The sequence below is a fragment of the Sminthopsis crassicaudata genome, chromosome 3 (assembly GCF_048593235.1).
Source record: "Sminthopsis crassicaudata isolate SCR6 chromosome 3, ASM4859323v1, whole genome shotgun sequence".
Lineage (NCBI taxonomy): Eukaryota > Metazoa > Chordata > Mammalia > Dasyuromorphia > Dasyuridae > Sminthopsis > Sminthopsis crassicaudata.
This window is the reverse complement of record NC_133619.1, coordinates 328672728-328692173: the sequence shown is the minus strand read 5'-3', so window position 1 is coordinate 328692173 and position 19446 is coordinate 328672728. Positions and strand designations below refer to the sequence as shown.

Here is a 19446-nt window from a genome sequence, read left to right as displayed (position 1 = left end):
TCCTTTTTTTATTATAGTTTATTTAATTTTAATCCACATGGCTTTATGAATCATGTTGGAAGAGAAAAAATCAGAGCAAAAGGGAAAAACCATGGGGGAGATTAAAAAAAAAAAAAAAGACCAAAAAAAAATGAACATACCATGTGTTAATTTATATTCAGTCTCCTTAGTTCTTTTTCTTGATGCAGATAGTATTTCCTGTCTAAAGTCTATTGGGATTGCTTTGGATCACTGAACCACTGAAAAGAACCAGGCCTTCCATAGTTGATCATTGCGCATTCTTGCTGTTATTGTGTACAATGTGTTCCTGGTTCTATTTGTTTCACTTAGTGTCAGTTCATGCAAATCTTTACAGGTCTTTCTATAATCACTTTGTTCATCATTTTTTATGGAACAATAATATTCCATTACCTTCGTGTACCACATCTTGTTTAGCCATTCTCCAACTGATGGGCATCCACTCCTTTTCCAATTCTTTGCTTACCACAAAAAGAGCTTCTACAAAACATTTTGTATATATGTCTTCTTTTCCCTCCTTTATGATTTCCTTGGGATACAGATCCAATAATGGCACTGCTGGGACAAAGGATATGTGCAGCTTTATAGCCCTTTGGGCATAGTTCCAGATTGCTCCCCAGAATGGTTGGATCAGTTCTCCATCAACTCCACCAACAATGCATTAGTGTCCCAGTTTTCCCACATACCCTCCAACATTTAACATTATCTTTCTCTGTCATCTTAGTCATTCTGAGAGGTGTGAGGTGGTACCCCAGAGTTGTTTTAATTTGCATTTCTCTAATCAATAGTGACTTAGAGCATTCTCATATAACTATAAATTGCTTTAATTTCATCATTTGAAAATTGTCTGTTCATATCTTTTGACCATTTCTCAATTGGAAATGACTTGTATTCTTATATTTTTCTTGCTGAAGAAATTGGGGTTAAGTGACTTGCCCAGGGTCACACAGGTAGGCAGTGATAAGTATCTGAGGTCAGATTTGAACTCAGGTCTTCTTGACTTCAGGGCTAGTGCTCTATATACTGTGCCATCTAGCTGTCCCTGTATTCTTATAAATTTGACAGTTCTTTATATATTTTAGTAATGAGACTTTTATCAAAAAGACTGGCTATAAAGATTTTTTTCCCGCTTTATACTTCCCTTTAAATTTTGTTTCTGTTGGTTTTGTTTGTGCAAAACTTTTTAAATTTAATGTAATTAGTCATCCGTTTTGCATTTCATAATGTTTTCTAGTTCTTCTTTGGTCATAAATTCCTCCCATCTATGAAGAGATTATAGGTAAATTATCTCTTGTTCTCTTGATTTGTTTATGGTATCATCCTTTATGCCCAAATCATTTTGACTCTATTTTGGTATGGCGTATGAGATGTAGGGATATGCTGAATTTCTGAAAAATTATTTTTCAGTTTTCCCAGCAATTTTTGTCAAATAGTTCTCATTCAAGTTCTTATTCAAAAAGCTGGAGTTTGGGAGTTTATCAACTACAAGATTGCTATAATACTTGATTATTGTGTCTTGTGTATCTCATCTATTCCACTGATCCAGCACTCTATTTCTTTCTTTTTTTTTTTTTTTTAGTATTTTCATCTTTTTATTTTTTGTTTGTTTGTATTTTGTTTTCTTTCTTGTTTTTTTTTTCCTTTTTGATCTGATTTTTCTTGTACAACATGATAAATGTATGGAATAATTGCACATGTTTAATCTATATTGGATTACTTGCCCTCTAGGGGAGGAGATGGGGAGAAGAGAAGAAAAAAAAATTTAGAACACAAGATTTTGCAAAGGTGAATGTTAAAATTACATTTTTAAATTAATTTTATAATTATAAAAATTTTTGACAGTTCATATGCATGAGTAATTTTTTAAGTAACATTATTCCTTGTATTCATTTTTCCAGATTTTCCCCTCCTTCCTGCTATTCCCTCCCCTAGATGACAGGCAATCCCATACATTTTACATGTGTTACAGTATAACCCAGATACAATATATGTGTGTAAATCCAATTTTCTTGTTGCACGTTAAGAATTAGATTCCGAAGATACTAAGTAACCTGGGTAGAAAGACAGTAGTGCTGACAGTTTACATTTAATTCCTAGTGTTCCTTCTCTGGGTGTAGCTGTTTCTGTCCATCATTGATCAACTGGAAATGAGTTAGATCTTATGTGAAGATATCCACTTCCATCAGAATATATCTTCATACAGTATTGTTGTTGAAGTGTATAGTGATCTTCTGGTTCTGCTCATTTCACTCAGCATCAGTTCATGTAAGTCTCTCCAAACCTTTCTGAATTCATCCTGCTGGTCATTTCTTACAGAACAATAATATTCCATAACATTCATATACCATAATTTACCCAACCATTCTCCAATTGATGGACATCCATTCATTTTCCAGTTTCTAGCCACTATGAAAAGAGTTGCCACAAACATTTTGGCACATACAGGTCCCTTTTCCCTCTTTAGTATTTCTTTGGGATATAAGCCCAGTAGTAGCACTGCTGGATTAAAGGGTATGCACAGTTTGGTAACTTTTTGGGCAAGTTCCAAATTGCTCTCCAGAATGGCCGGATTCTTTCACAACTCCACCAACAATGCATCAGTGTCCCAGTTTTCCCACATCCCCTCCAACATTCATCATTATTTGTTCCTGTCATCTTAGCCAATATGAGAGGTGTGTACCACCACTCTATTTCTTAGCCAGTCTCAAACGTTTTTGATTACTGCTGCTTTATAATATAGTTTTAGATTTGGTACTTCTAAGCCTCCATACTTTGTGTTTTTTTTTTTTGTATTTGTATCCCCAAGTGGAATTTATACCAGGAATGCAAGGCTGATTCAATATCAGGAAAACTAATCAAAAATATCAATAATAAAACCAGCAGAAATTATATGATAATCTCAATAGCTGCAGAAAAAGCTTTTGACAAAATACAGCATCCATTCTTTTTAAAAACACTAGAGAGCATAGGGATAGAAGGAGCTTTCCTTAAAATAACAGTATCTATCTAAAACCTAAGCAAGCATTATTTGTAATAGAGAAAAGCGAGATGCACTTCCACTAAGATCAAGGGTGAAACAAGAATGTCCACTATCACAATTATTCAATATTGTATCAGAAATTGCTTTGGCAATAAGAAATAAAAAAAGAAATTAAAAGAATTTGAATAGGCAATGAGGAAATAAAACTATCACTCTTTGCTGATGATATGATGATACATTTAGAGAATCCTAAAAAATCATCCCAAAACCTAATGGAAATAATCCACAACTTTATCAAAGTTACAGGATATAAATCATCAGCATTTCTATATGTTACTGACAAAGCCCATCAGTACAAAATAGAAGTCCCATTTAAAATTACTGTAGACAAAATAAAATACTTGGGGGTCTATCTGCCAAGACAACACAAGAATTATATGAATGCAATTACAAAACTTTTCCCATACAAATAAAATAAGATCTGAACAATGGAAAAATATCAGTTTTTCATGGCTAGACTGAACTAATATAATGAAAATGACAATTCTGCCTAAATTGATCTACTTGTTTAGTGCCACACCAATAAAACTGTCAAAACTTTGTTTTATGAAACTAGAAAAATAATAACAAAATTCATCTGGAAGACTAGAAGGTCAGGAATGTCAAGGGGATTAATGAAAAAATGCAAAAGGAAACTGCACTCCTAATCCCCAAGATGTAAAAGGAATTATATATATATATATATATATATATATATATATATATATGTATATATATATATATATATATATATATATATGTGTGTGTGTGTGTGTGTGTGTGTGTGTGTGTGTGTGTGTTTGTATTTACATATATATGTATGTATGTATGTAGTTACATATAGAAGGTATATATACACACATAAATAGAAGTACAGATAGCTAAATAGATAAATTAATAGACACATACAGATAGATAGACACAGATATACCTGATACTTGCCCAGTCACTGTTTCTCGTGAACAAATCTCCTGTCTCTGTAACTTTCCCCACATCTGAAATCCTTTTCCTCCTCAACTCTACCTCTTAGAATCCCTGTATTTCTTCAGAACTCAACTTAAATGGCAACTTCTGCAGGACAGCCTTAAAAAAATTTTAGAATTACAAAACTTTTCCCATACAAATATGCATATGCAGAATAGAATAGAAAAAGGAATCTATGTCAAACTAGGAATTTCTTTGACCTAAAAAAAAAATGTGGTACAGTACGGTGGATAGAGCACCAACCCTGAATTCAGGAGGACCTGAGTTCAAATGTAATCTCAGACACTTAACACTTCCTAGCTGTGTGACCCTGGGCAAGTCACTTAACCCCAACTGCCTCAGTTTGGGGGAAAAAAAGTAGAAATTCAGCCTGTAGTTTCAATGCTCTCCTCCTTATTTGTGCTTCTTTTTGACCTTCCATTTGTTTGTGGTTTTTTGTATGTTACAAAAGGCCTTTCCTGATTCTTTCCTTCTACAGCATAATGCCTGGCACATGCTATGGTGCTTAATAAATTCTTATAAACTAAATGATTGATTTTAATCAGAATTATTCCAAAATAGAATGGGGTACCTTGTATATTAGTGAGTTTCATGTCCCTGAAAGTATTTAAGCAAGGTCTGAAATTTCTGCATAAGATTTAAGGTTGGGTAAAGGTAATTTCTAACTATAAGATTTTATTATATGCTCTTTCTCTATACCTATTCTGTCACATAAGGGCAGATCAGCAATATCATGGAAGGAAGAAATGTCTGTGTGATTGTTATAGATTAATGAGTAAATAGAAATGTGAGTGCTGGACATAGAATTAAAAAAAGACCTGTGTTTGAATTCCATGCCTCACACTTAATAGCTAGATCCTAGATAGATAAGATCTCTCTGATCTTTGGTTTCTTTACCTTTAAAATAGAAGTGATGACAATAGCATCTACATCATGTTTTTTTTATATACTCAAAAGAATTAATATTCACAAAGCACTTTATAAAATTTGATCTTCTATAGAAGAGTAAAAAATTATAAAGCTAGGCAGGTACAGAATGCACTTGAGGGGCTCTGGGGCTTCATCTGATTCTGTGATTCTGATAACTTTTTGGAGGTACTCTGGGCTCCAAGGACATTAGGGACATCCATAATAAGATCAGTAAATTACTGGAGGATTAGCTGCCTTTGGAATTTCACAAGGCACTGCTTCCCTCCAGTGGTGTGGATAACTGAGAGTGAGCTATACAACTTTTGGTACATGTCTGTGGAACTAGTTAGAAATAGCCCAGAAAAATTGCTTATTAAATTCTTTAGCTATGTACCCAAAGTCCTGCCAACACACTATCATCCCTGTTCAGTATTATTTCTCTCCTCCCTCTCCAGGTCTCCTCCCCATCCCCTTTGTTATAGCCAAGTAAATCTTCTCTTGGACTCATTTGTTCCCTGCTCCCACCCATGCCTTCTCCTACGCCAGCCTTGATGTCGGGAACAGACTCCCAGTTCCCATCTGCCAAACCAACTCCCTCCTGTCATTCAAAACACTGTAGAATTTACATCCTCCAGAAAGCTTGTCTGGAATGAATGACCACTGACCCCCAATTCTCAGCTTTTTCCTGCCTTCCCATAAAAAAGAAAGAAAAACATATTCTATCAAATAGAGCAAAATAAAAATTTGTCATATAGCCTTACTTATCATAAGTGCCTCTGGGCCAGAGAATATTTTTATCCATTTCTGAAGGTCATTTTTTACATTCTGTGCCATCAATAAAAATGAACAAAATGAAACAACTCCTTAAAGCAATAATTCCCAACTGTGGTTTTGCATTGCTTAGGGCAACACTAGTGATTTCAAGGAGTGTCTTAAATTTCTCTAAAGGTAAAAATTTTAAAAAAATCAACCCTACAAGTATTTTTTTAATCACTTTCATGTTAAAAAATATATATGTGCAATACAATACTTTTGGAGGCAATAGGTGCATCACAAGATCAAACTGGCAACAACTTAGTACAATCATGTTCCTGCTGTCAATCTTTCCCGGCTTTAATCCATTCTCCACACACTAGCTAAAGTAATCTTCATAGGTCACATTTGTGACCGTATCACTCCCTTATTCAAAAAACCCTTCTGTAACTCCCTGTCATCTAAAAGATAAAAATATAAAAATACTTAGCCTGGCATTTAAGGCCCTCCACATTCTGGCTCGAGTTTATACTACTCCCCTTCACAGATTCTACATTCTAGCCAACTGAACTATTCATCCTTCTCAGAGCTTGATACTCCATGTCCCACCTCCATAAATTCACAAATTCACACATGCCTGTAATATTCTGCCTCCTCATCTCTGTCTCTCAGAATACTTTGCCTTTTTTCAAGGCTCAGCTCTGATGCCAACTGCTTTATGAAGTCTTCCTTGACACCTCACCACTGTATCCTTCAATTTATTAGTATTCTTTCCTTCCTAAATTTTCCTTAAATTATGTTTTACTAAAATAAGTTTTATCCCTGGCATAGATTATGACACACAGTAGGTGATTAAAAATCTTGATTGTTTACAAATTATGTCTTTCCTATGAATGTGGATTCCTTAAGGGCAGTGGACTATTTTATTTTGGTTATTATATTCCCATAGCCTAGCACTGTACCTTGCACATAGTGATGCTTAGTAAAGGTTCGATTGAATTGAAAAGATTGGAAATTTAAATAAGAGTAAATTTCTAGAATTAGCCAGTGAAATGATCCAAGTAGCTCATTCCAAGCTGATTATCCAAAATGAATCATTCTCTTGCCCTTTCTTTATCCTACCATTCAAATCTGAATCCCTCCCATTTGGTTATCAAGGACTGATTGGTTCACAATTCCTGTGAAGTCATTGTCTACTCCCCAGCATTCTTCAACGGAACAGTAATTCTTCAACTTCACCTAATAGCAACAAGTTTTCCATAGTGCTGTACTTCCTGACGTTCTGGCACTGCTGGTTTAGGAACCCATCTATTTGGTAAGGTAAGATTGGCAGGGGGGAAATTCACAGTGACCACGAAAATTCAGAAAATATAAGAGTAGGATGGAATTCAGTTGGGAAACATTCAGTTGGGTGACCTATTTAGAAACAGTGAGTTTTAGGGCTGGACAGGATCATAGAGGTCATCTATTTGTTATGAGTATTTTAAAATTTTCTTACATTTTTATAATATCTTTTAAAATCATTTTTATATTTCTCCATGCTCTTCTACCCAGCAAGTCATATCTTGTAAGAAAAAATTTAACACGAGAAGAAAAGGGCAACTCAGAAAAACCAACCCAGCATATTCTTGTACTCTAAAATGAAGTATAAAATAAAAGCTAGTGTTTATATGACACTTTTATGTTTGCAAATTTCATTTGAGCCTTACAACTACTCTGGGACCTAGATGCTATTATTATCTCCATTTCATAGATGAAGAACCTGAGGCTGAAAGAGGTTAAATTACTTTGCCTAGAGTTAGAATAACTAGTAATTAACTGAAACAGGATTTGAACTTAGCTCTTTTTAATTTTTGAGTCCCCACTCTATCTATTAAGCTACCTAGTTGTCCATGTAATGTCCTAGACCCAGAATGCTTCACATCATCAAAGAATAGAGAAAGGTAAAGTTTCTGTTCATTATAATTTTTAAATTAATTAATTATTTTTTTACTGAGGCAGTTGGGGTTAGTGCCCAGGATCACACAGCTAGGAAATGTTAAGTGTCTGAAAACAGATTTGAACTCAGCCCTTTCTGACTTCAGAGTTGCTGTGCTGTCCACTTCATCACCTAGCTGAACTGTCATTCAGTATCAAAGTTTGTGGGTTTTTTCATTTACACTTGTAGTCATTTATATATTGTTATTCTAGTTCTGCATACTTCACTTTGCATCAGTTTCTGTAAGTTTTCTCATGCTTCTCTGAATTTTTCATATTCATAATATTTTATGGAATAAGAATTTTCTATTACATTCACAATTTATTTAGCAATATCCCAATCCCTGGGCACCTTCTTCATTTTTATTTCTTTGCTATTACAAAAAGTGCTGCTCTGAATACTTTGTTGTTTATGGGATTTTTCTGACTTTGACCTCTTTTGGGATCTATGCTTAATAGTAGGATATCTATCAACCCACCTATTTTACCAATGAGTAAAATGAGCTTAGAGAATGACTCATATTATGTCACATAGCTTGGCAGTGTCATGCATGAGTTTGGACCCCATTCTTCTGACTTCAACTTGCAAATTACCTTTCTAGGTATGTCAGACTGTCTAAAAATTCAAATACAAAATGACAAATGAATCATCTGTTATCTCACAGATTCATGAATTTCCCCTAATGATGAAGACTGTAATACATCCATGTCTGTCCATGTTCCATGGTTTTTATTCATGTCTTCCCAAGGATTCACTACAGTCACTCTACCCAAGGTATAAAAGCCTTCTTTGCTTTCTCCTGATTTTAGGTCGACACTAGTTGAATGTTTTCACTGCCCTACTGTCTTGCCTCCTTCTTGTCACATAACCAGTCCATATTGTCTTCTTATCATACAATTCCTTAGTGACACCTTTTAGTCCTTTTCTTCTTCAGAGAAGAATATCTTTCAATGTGGCCCTAGTAATATGCTGAGATAATTTTCTGAGATGCAACTTATCTAATTAAAAGAGGAATATCATTAGTAGGCTAGTCATTTAATGATGACTTTCCTTTTTGCTATGGCAATCTGTGAAGCAAATAACAATGAAAAAAAAAAACACCTTGCATTTAAAAATCACTTTAAAGTTTTCAAAACACAACTATGCCTGTGAATTAGGCAAAGCAGAGAAAGAAGAGAGTCAGAAAGTGGATCTCTGTCAGGAAGATATGGTTTTGAGCCAGAAGTTTGATACATGCTAGCTATGTGATTCTGGGCAAGTCACTAAGTATCCCAGGGAATTCTTTAAGACTTTATGTTGACAATCTACATTAGGAAATATTTTCTTCAGTAAGCGTTCTCTATGCTAAAGAAATCATAGTCTAGTACTAAAAAATCATATAAACAAATGAGGAAAATGAGATTCGGAGATGTTATGTATTTTAGCCGACTGAGGTCAGTCATCTGGTTAAATAGCAGAATGAGGAGTAGACTGAACCACCTTACTCTGAGGCTTTCTTTTACTAATAAAGACTTTCCCAGGTGACCACAAACTGAAAATGAGTCAGAAGTAGAGTGCTGCCTTGATTCTAGAATATATTTTTTAAAAAAAGAAACTGGTATTTAAGGTCTGGGAAGTAATCCTGCTTCTATATTCTGTCTGAAAGCATCGGATGGGCTCAGGGAGAGCTGAGATGTTAGGGGAATTGAACCCAGCAGGCTACATGAAATCATCCTTGACAGAAAGATCAAAGGTTTGGTTTCTGGCTTCCACAGGAAAAGGCAGAGAAACAAGCCATGCTGATGCCTCCTTAGGGTGTCCTGGATCAATGCCTAGTCTGACTGCTTTGGGAGGCTGGCATTAGTAAAGTCTCTCAGTCTTACCCTTACCTATAAAGGGGTCAAATCTCTATTTCTGCCATGAGTGTCTTCCCACTCCCTTCAGGATAGAGTTCAATGCTCATTCATCTATTTAATCAGCTGAAATGTATTAAGTCCCTATTGTATGCAATACACTAGAAATAACAGGCAGTTACAACATAGACTTTGCTCTCAAGGAGCATATAATCTCATGATGGGGGTGAAGAAGACATGCACATATATGACTACAGAAGGGTGGGTGATATTTGGGCAAAATAGAGGTCTAGGCAAGATACTAAGAGAAGTATTAGTAAAGAGAGAGCATTTCCACTTGAGTGTTGATATGGATAACTTGGAGTGAAAGTGGAGCCCAAGTTGAACTTTGAAGAAAGGGAGGAGATGTAGTCCTTTTGCTCTCAGGATTTGCTGAGTGCCAAAAGGCCAAGGCAGTATTTTGAGTTCCTGACACAATGCATTAATTAAATATTTTTGAAAGTCTACTTTTCCATCTTAATGACTATACTTTAAAAGAATATTGGGGAAGTTAGGTGGCAGTATACAGAGTGCTGGGCCTAGAAGAAGGAAGACTCTTCTTTCTGAGTTCAAATCTGGCCTCAGGAGACTTAACTAGCTGTGTGATCCTGGGTAAGTCATTTAACCCTGTTTCCCTCAGCTTGCTCATCTGTAAAATGAACTGAAGAAGGAAATGGCAAATCATCCCAGTGCCTTTGCTAAGAAAATCCCCATTGGAGTCATAAAAAGTCAAATATGACTGAAAAACTCAACAGCAATAATAGCTACAAGAATATTGAGAAAAAGAGAAAGAAAAAAAGAAAGAAAGAAAGAAAGAAAGAAAGAAAGAAAGAAAGAAAGAAAGAAAGAAAGAAAGAAAGAAAGAAAGAGAGAGAGAAGTAAAGAAAGAAAGAGAGGAGGAAAGAAAGAAAGAAAGAAAGAAAGAAAGAAAGAAAGAAAGAAAGAAAGAAAGAAAGAAAGAAAGAAAGAAAGAAAGAAAGAAAGAGAGAGAGAGAGAGAGAGAGAGAAAGGAAGGAAGGAAGGAAGGAAGGAAGGAAGGAAGGAAGGAAGGAAGGAAGGAAGGAAGGAAGGAAGGAAGGAAGGAAGGAAGGAAGGAAGGAAGGAGAGAAGGAAGGAAGGAGAGAAGGAAGGATGAAAGAAAATCTAATAAAATATTATTTAAATATTCAGATGAGAGCATAAGAAAGTCTGGCAAAAGAGATAGCAGGTTTGTTACTAACTTGACAACTTCAACGTACAACTCCCCCATTCCACCCTCAAAAACTATAGTAACAGTTAAGTGTCAGATATAATCCTTTTTCTTGTACCTTCTATTTAAAACATTGGTGTTTGAGTATTAAAGAGAACATTTATATTTTAATAAAAAGAGGATAGAGAGAGAATGAGGAGACAACATGGAAGAGAAATGAGAGAAAGACAACAAAAAAACAAGAAAGACAAGACTAGTTATTTGTATAAAAATATTAATATTCTCGAATGATTTTATGAGGAGCTTGCTGGTTCTTCATGAAGCATAGAAAAGTAATTTTGATGAGACATGAGACTTCTTAACAATCATATTGATACAACATTGGAATGGGGTACTAAGGGAAAATGAATTCAATTCTGAACACAGTAATATAAATTAAATATTAAATATCTTTGGGACATTCAATTTGAGATGTCTAATAAGCAGTTGAAGATGCAAGACTAAGAATCAGGAAAAAATTAATGCTATGTACATTGATCTAAAGATCATAGAGGTGTTAATTTGATTCATGGGAGCTGATGAGATCATGAAGTGAAATAATATAAAATGAAAAGAGATTATCCAGGTGAGAGCCCTGTGGATTCCACTCATTGTTATCTGACAGGAGCTAGATGAAGATCCAGTAAAGGAGGATGAGAAGGTGTGTTCAGATAAGGAATACCATGAAAACATAAAGATAGGAAAGTATAAAAAAGAATGTGATCAGTCATATATATCAAAAGCTGCAGAAAATTCAAGAAGAATGAAGATTGAGAGACCATTAAGAGATTATTATTAACTTTGAAGAGAGTGGTTCCATTTGAAAGATGGTATCAAAAAACAGATCACAAAAGTTAAGAGAATAAGAGGAAAAGAAATTTCTAGAGAAACTGGTTATAGCTGGACTTCTTGAGGAGTCTGGTTTTTAAAAAAGGAGAGATATAGGACAGCAGTTGACAGAGATGAGCAGATGAGGGAGTTTTTTGAGGATGGGAAGATATAAATATGTTAGGAACCATCGAAGAAGCAATCAAGCGATAGTGAGAGAGTAGGAATGATAATGGGAGTGATCAGCTACAGAAGAGGAGATGAAACGGTTTCACTTGTGCAGGTAATGGACCACCTTCTCATGTAAGAAAGAGGTGAAGGAGGAGATGGTGGTAGAAGATAGCTTCATAATATAAGATGAGGAGGGAAAAAGAGTTTTGGTCTTGTGATTATTTGTGTAATTATCAGGAAATCAATTTCATACCTTTTCCAGTTTTAGTGGTAAAATTAATTTGATTATAGTTCCCAAAGGAACAGGGAAAAAGCTGGACAGGGAGGAGAGTTATGAGGACAGTGGCAGTGCCAATGACAAGATATTCAGACGAGGCCTTGGTTTTCTGATGGATGATTGGATGGTATATGAAGCGTAATCTAGAGACAAATAGATATGGGGAGGAGATGCCTGTATTTCACCACCAACCACAAAAAGCTTAGTCTCAGGAAGAGTTCTAAAATTGAATGAATGGTCTCTGAATGTAAATTTGAAGATAGAGTCAATATTCCAAAAGGGAAAGCAGTAGATAGTGGCAGGGTGTGTGTGTGTGTGTGTGTGTGTGTGTGTGTGTGTGTGTGAGAGAAAGAGAGAGAGAGAGAGAGAGAGAGAGAGAGAGAGAGAGAGAGAGAGAGAGAGAGAGAGAGGAGAGACAAAGAGAGAGAGAGAGAGAGAGAGAGAGAGAGAGAGAGAGAGAGAGAGAGAGAGAGAGAGAGAGAGAGAGAAATAAAGACAGACAGTCAGATGGGGGAGGAAAGGAGAGAAAGAGAGAAGGGGGAAGGGACAGGGGAAAGACAGACAGAGACAGAGAGACAAAGAAAACACTTCAATAAATTTTAACTTCTAAGAGATCAGGAATCATATTTCATCTAAATTTTATTTCTCCTCCAAGTTTAGCATGGTGATCTGTACTTAATATATTTTTGAATGAAGAGGGTGGAGTTAATAAATGATTCCAAAGAAATAAAAATAACATAATGATCAATGTAGCCTTCCATTTAGGATTATTTACACATTTCATTGATTAATCCTTCTATAATCCTGTGAAATTTGGGAAGTACAGTTATTAACCTCTAGAGAAAGAAAGTTAGATCTAGAAAAAAACAAGGTGTCCTTTCACCTTCAAGTTGTTATTCAGAAAATCACTGGTCAAGTCACAAGTTCCAGTCTCCTGACTGGGGCTACTACCCCATCCCATGAGTTACCTAACTTCTCTGAAAGCCCCAAGATGAAAGTCTAACACTCTTTTATATCAGCTGGAATCAAAGGTCATTTCTCAATTGGAAATTGCCATTTGCCAGGATTCTGAGAAGTCACATTTGCATATGAAACTCATAATCCAAAGCTTATAGACACATCCCATTGGCACATCAGTAGCTTGTTCAGTTTGAACATATGCTATCTAATCCTGTTATTAGAACCACAGAAAAATACCACCAGGACTTTAGGTGCAGCTTGTTGAACAAACGTAGAACATGAGCCACCATGTGATTATGATTGGAGCTGACGTTCAGTGGAGAATTCCAGTAATTTAGTATTAATTGTGTGCAACTCTGTCATTTCCTTCTGTTCTTCAAGTCATTTTAAAAGACTGACAGATGGGAAAGCAAAGGAAGGGGAAGTCAACTCAGGCCATGTATCTCTGCTCAACTATTCAAATGAGATAAAACGTCTCCCTTTGTCCATAAGTGAGACAGGTTTTGACATGAACCTGAATCATTTCTATTTTCAGTGGGAGATGTTTCTTGGATACCATGTTAAATTCTATGGAGGATCAAACTAACCAAAAGTCTTCCCTTAGAACTATAAAGATCTGCCATTCCCTTGAACATTATCTAGTTCAGACTCCTTATTCTATAGATAAGAAAACTGAGACCCAAAAACAAATGACTTGTCCCAAGTTACATAGGAAGAAGGAAAACCAAAATTATAATAGTAGTTATTATTTATCTAGTCCTTTAAGGTTTGCAAAGTACTTTACAGATATTATTTCATCTCATCTCCACAACTATCCTGGGAAGGTAGATGCTATTATTATCCTATTTTATAGATGAGAAAACTGAGGCAAACAGATGCTAAGTGTCTGAGGCAGGATTTGAATTCCAAGTTTTTCTGACTTCAAGTTCAGTATTCTACTCACTCTTCCACCTAGCTAGATTATAACCCAAATATTTAAATTTCAAATCAAGTGCTCTTCACTACAATACTATCCATCCCATTGCTTCCTGTGTGTGAATTATATTTTCTATTAATGTGATTCCAAGAAAAATTAGACAGGAATGTTGTAGATTATTATTTTATTTATTAGTATTGTTTGAACCTAACTTTATGCGCTTGAAGATATTGTTTGAACTCAGAATGTTACCCTGACTTCAGTAATTCTCTAGGAATACCAGAGAGGACTACAAAGCATTTTGGATTCCCTCAATCCTGAATCCCCCCAAAACATTCTTGTTCTAGGCCCTCAACTCACATCTTGTTTGAGGTTCACTCAAATCCTGTGTTTTGAGTTGCTCAAAATAGGTTGACTTACCTACTGGTATACGTCACAAACTGTCCTTCTCTTGGATATTATCTACTGCCTACATAAACTCAATCAGGAAAATGTCTTTATATCCCTGTCTAAACTCTATATAAAGCACCTTAAAAAGATTTGGAGAAGAAACCATTCCTTCTTTTTGGCTTTATCTTTCTACCAAATAATCTAATACATTTCCCTCTAAATCTATATCAGATTTTGGTATTTGTTCTCAAGACAATAGTGTCTATTTCTCAAGACAATAGTATCTATTTCCAATCAAATATGGAAGATCAGAAAAATTCCCAGAATGTCACTTACTGGTCCCCTCCTTCTTTACCCTTAATTCTACTTTCATATTCAACTCATTTACCTTGAAATGAACCTCTTGGAAAAACAAAGAAATTTTAGGTTGCTATATAATCCATTAGGCAAATAAATTAATAGTTTTCTGATTATCTCAATAATTGCCAGCATCCACTCTACTTCCTCACTACTCATTTACTTCCCAAGTCTTGGGGTCTGACTTCTACTTCAACTCTTGGAAGCTCTTATTAAATTAGATCATTCTTCATTGCTAATCCCAATGATCCTTCCTCAATCTTTATTTTTTTAAATAGCATTTGATGTTATCAATTTCATTGTCATTCTTCATACTCTCTCCTTCCCTATTTTTCATGATGCTTTCTTCTTCCAGCTTTCCTCCTATTTGTCTAACTGCTCCTTGTTAATATCTTTTTTTTGCATTATCATGCCCCTGCATAATTGAGTACGGGTGCCCCTAAATGCTTGCCTTCTCTATACTCACTCATTTACCCCTAAGCAATCTTATGTTTCCCTAGATTCAAGAATCACTTTCAAGTAAATATCAAAAATTTATAGATTCCCAATCATTCCTGTGGGATCTAGGTGAACATGTTCAACTACCAGTTAAATTTCTTCAACTGAATGAACTACTATCCTGGACTCTGAACATCCAAACTTTAACTTGTCTTCTTCTCTAAATCTATCCTACTTTCTAAATTCCCTATTTCTATGATTGGAACTACCATCCTCCCAGGTATCCAAGCTCAAACCTTCAGCATCATCTTTGCCACTTCTTTCTCCCTTAACTCCATCTGTTACATCCAATAAATGGCTAAATTCTCTTGATTCTATTCCACAGTATCACTTAAATCTATTCACTTATTTCTACTTATACTGTACTTCCAATATATCTCAAGTCATCCTTTGTTGTTCAATCATTTCAGTCATGACAGATTGTGACTCCATTTGGCATTTTTTGGCAAAGATACTTGAATAGTTTGCAGTTTCCTTTTGCAGTTCATTTTACAGATGAGAAAACAGAGGCAAATAGGGTTAAGTGACTTGCCCAGGTTCACACAATTAGTAAGTGTCTGAAGATAGATTTGAATTCAGCTCTTCCTGACTCCAGGCCTGGCATTCTACCACTGCACCAATTAGCTGCCCCATTCTTCACACAGAGACAAAACTTGATTACCATATTTGGCCATACAATTCCCTACCTTGAAAGTCTTCACTATTCTAGGTTATATAGAGTCAAAAATGCAAACTCCTTAACCCATGCTCCTCCAAAGTCTAACTCCAATCGACTATTCATTTCATAATATTTCCTCTCAAACATTAGTTATTCCTTGAGCTCATCTTGTCATTTTCTATCCCTTTTCACTCATGAAATCTGACCCCATTCCTTAAATGAACTTTTTTATCTTTGCCTGATAAAATCTTTTTCTTAAGATTCAGAACAGATTCTGTCTCTGCCTCCATGATACTTTTTCAGATCCCCCAAACTGAAAGTATTCTCTTGCTTCTCAAATTTCCCTAGAGCACTTTTTTCTCATTTTTTCTACCTTACTCGGGATTTATTTATACCTGCTATATGCACCAACTCCTATCTAGAGGGTGGAACTTATATTGTAGTTTTTAACTTTTGGATATCTAGATATCACAATGCTTTAATGTGAGAGGTGCTTAACCATCAATCAATCAATTAACAAGCATGTTAAACATTTACTATGTGTCATGCACAGTGCTAAATACTGGGTATCCAAAGAAAAAGCACAAATAGCCTCAGGATCTCTAAGGAACTTACTATCTAATCAAAGAAAATACATATATGTGTGTATTTATGCATATGTATGTATATTGTGTCTTCATATAATCATAAATGTGTATAAATTGATATACCCAGGATGAATGCAGAACAGATCTTAGACAGAAAAGTACTAACCAATTGGGGGTCACTTTCAGGTGGTAATACATAATAAGTATTTTCTGAATTGAACTGAATTAACCTAGATTTATCCAGCTGAATGATTGATGAACAACTTAGAAATGACACAAAGTGGGGTAGCTAGGTGGAACAGTAGATAGAGCACCAGTCCTGAAGTCAGGAGGATCTGAGTTCAAATGTGATCTCAGACACTTACCACTTCCTAGCTGTGTTGCCTCAACAAGAAAAAAGAAAGCAAGAAAGAGAAGAAAAAAATAAATGACACAAAGATACCATAGTGTGAGGTGCTACTCACTTGGATACTTTATTTATTGAAAGGTACATTAAAAAGGAACATTAGTGTAAGAAATACAATAATGCCTCCCTCAGTACTTGAGCATAAACAGAAAGAGTTCTGAGAGGATCTAAAAGAAAGCAGTCCCTCAAAAAAAGAACTTATTGAAGGCAAAAATGTCCAAAGTATCTTGTTTCCCAGCAGTTCATTTTTTTTATTAAAAGCTTTTTATTTTTCAAAGCATATGCATGGACAATTCTTCCACATTAACCCTTGCAAAACCTTGTGTTCCAATTTCCCCTGCTTCCCCCATCCCCTTCCCTAGATGACAAGTATTGGACTACTTGGTAGAATATGGTAGAAATATATGTTAAATCCAATATATGGATACTTATTTATAAAATTATCTTGGTATTAAACATGGTAGAAATATATTTTGAATCCAATATATGGATACTTATTTATAAAGTTATCTTGTTGCACAAGAAATTATCTTGTTGCACAAGAAAAATCAAATCAAACCAGAAAAAATGATAAAGAAAATAAAATGCAAGCAAACAACAACAAAAAGAGTGAAAATGCTATGTTGTGAACCATACTCAGTTCCCACAGCCCTCTCTCTGGGTGCAGGTGGCTCTCTCCATCACTAGACCATTGGAACTGAATTGAATCATCTCATTGCTCAGAGGCCTGTCCATCAGAATTGATCATTATATAATCTTGTTGTTGCCAAATACAAGGCTCTCCTGGTACTGCTCATTTCACTCAGCATCAGTTCATGTCTCTCCAGGCCTCTCTGAAATCATCCTCCTGGTTATTTCTTATAGAACAATTATATTCTATAACATTCCTATACCATAACTTATTCAGCCATTCTCCAAATTCTCAGTTTCCAGTTTCTTGCCACTACAAAAAGGGCTGCTAAAAACATTTTTGCACATTGGATCCCTTTTCCTCCTTTAAGATATTTTTGAGATATAACCCTAGTAGAAACACCCAGCAGTTCTTTTGTATATGACAATTGTGTTCCCGTGCCAGCATAGGTTGGGATGGGGGGAGGGGTTTAGGGGAAAGGCAGATAGAGACAGAGACAGAAAGACAGAGAGAATTAGAGACAGAGACAAATAAATAAGACAGAAAAACAAAAACAGAGACAGAGAGAGACACACACAGATACAGAGAGATAAAGACATACAGGCAGTCAGAGAAAGTGACAAAGGGAGAAATAGAAAGGATACATCACTATATCACAGCTACAGTTTTTGCTGCTGTTCACTCATTTCAATCATGTCTGACACTTTGTGACCCCATTTGGGGTTTTCTTCACAGATATTAGAGTGATTTGCTATTTCCCTCTGCAGCCCATTTTACAGATGAGGAACTTAGACAAATAGGATTAAGTGCCTTGTTTAAGATCACACAGCTAGTAAGTGAGGCTAGATTTGAACTCAAGAAGGACCATCTTTTTGACTTCAGGCCTAGCATTCTGTCCACATGGCATCTAGCTGCCCTTATAATGCCACAATAGTATAATATAATCCATGTCATATTAAATGATTACAACATAATATGAATTTACTTAAAATAGTTAAGGATTTCAATAAATGTTCACCTGCAGAATAACCAATGAATAAGTATTTGTTAAATTTCTATTATGTTCTCAGGACTACACTACAAACTCTGGAGGACTTACAAGAAATGGTCCCTACCTTTCAGGAGTCTTCTATAACAAAAACAAAAATAACTATCAAAAAAAAAGTGGATGTCTAACAATTGGGGAATGGCTAAACAAATCGTGGTAAATTGAGATAGTGATTATTGTTGTACAAAGGAATAAAGATGAACACACATGGAATAATAGAGACCTCTATTATAGTTTTGTTCTGATGTCTTCTATTGCCATAAAAATGATCCTGGGTTTTTAAAATCAGTACTAACAAAGCTCAATGATGCCTGCTCAGTTCTTACAATGTTGGAAGGGCTAATAACTGACCATGCATCTCTGGTCAGAGGATCAACCTACAAAAAATTTAGAAAGGCTTTGCACTATGAGATTGGGTGCTAGGAGATTAATTTTTCAACCAAATTTGCCCATAAAACATTTCTGTGGACTATCTATACCATCAATAAGCATTTGTTAGAGTACCTACTATGTGCTAGGAACTTTGCTAAGCACAGGAAATAAACAGAAATTAACTGTAGTTATATAAAAAGTCATTTGTTTTAATTATTTCTATTCTATGATAAAAATGTTTATTGAATTGAAATTTGCAGAAGTTTTTGTGCCAAGGCTTGGCTTATTCCCTTCCTTAAAGAGTTTGAAGGATGATGCTTTTTCTTCTTATGTGGGTTGTGAAGAGTTGGAGGTGGGGAGGGACCCACAAGTCACCACTCCCAAGGTGAACCTATAATGTGACAAGAGAATCCTACACATGTCTCAGGTTACTAACAGTGAAGAGAGGAGCTTGTGGCAGCAGATTTGTGATTAGAAAATGGCTGGTATTCTGGTGCCAAGATCAGTTCAAACTCCTGTGGGAGTCTGAAGGGATATTTAGCTTAGCATTAGAGGAGATTTAGTAAGCTTATGAGCTTTCCAATTTA

The 19446-nt window shown here is 35.4% G+C and overlaps 1 long non-coding RNA gene across 1 annotated transcript in view; it reads left to right on the top strand.

The window, feature by feature from the left end:
- The first annotated feature begins 6868 nt into the window (after positions 1–6868).
- LOC141559533 (uncharacterized) overlaps positions 6869–19446 on the top strand; it is a 58331-nt gene continuing 45753 nt past the window's right edge. Inside the window, exon 1 of the long non-coding RNA XR_012487467.1 lies at positions 6869–7003. This is a non-coding gene — a long non-coding RNA (uncharacterized LOC141559533). The remainder of the gene's footprint in view (positions 7004–19446) is intronic.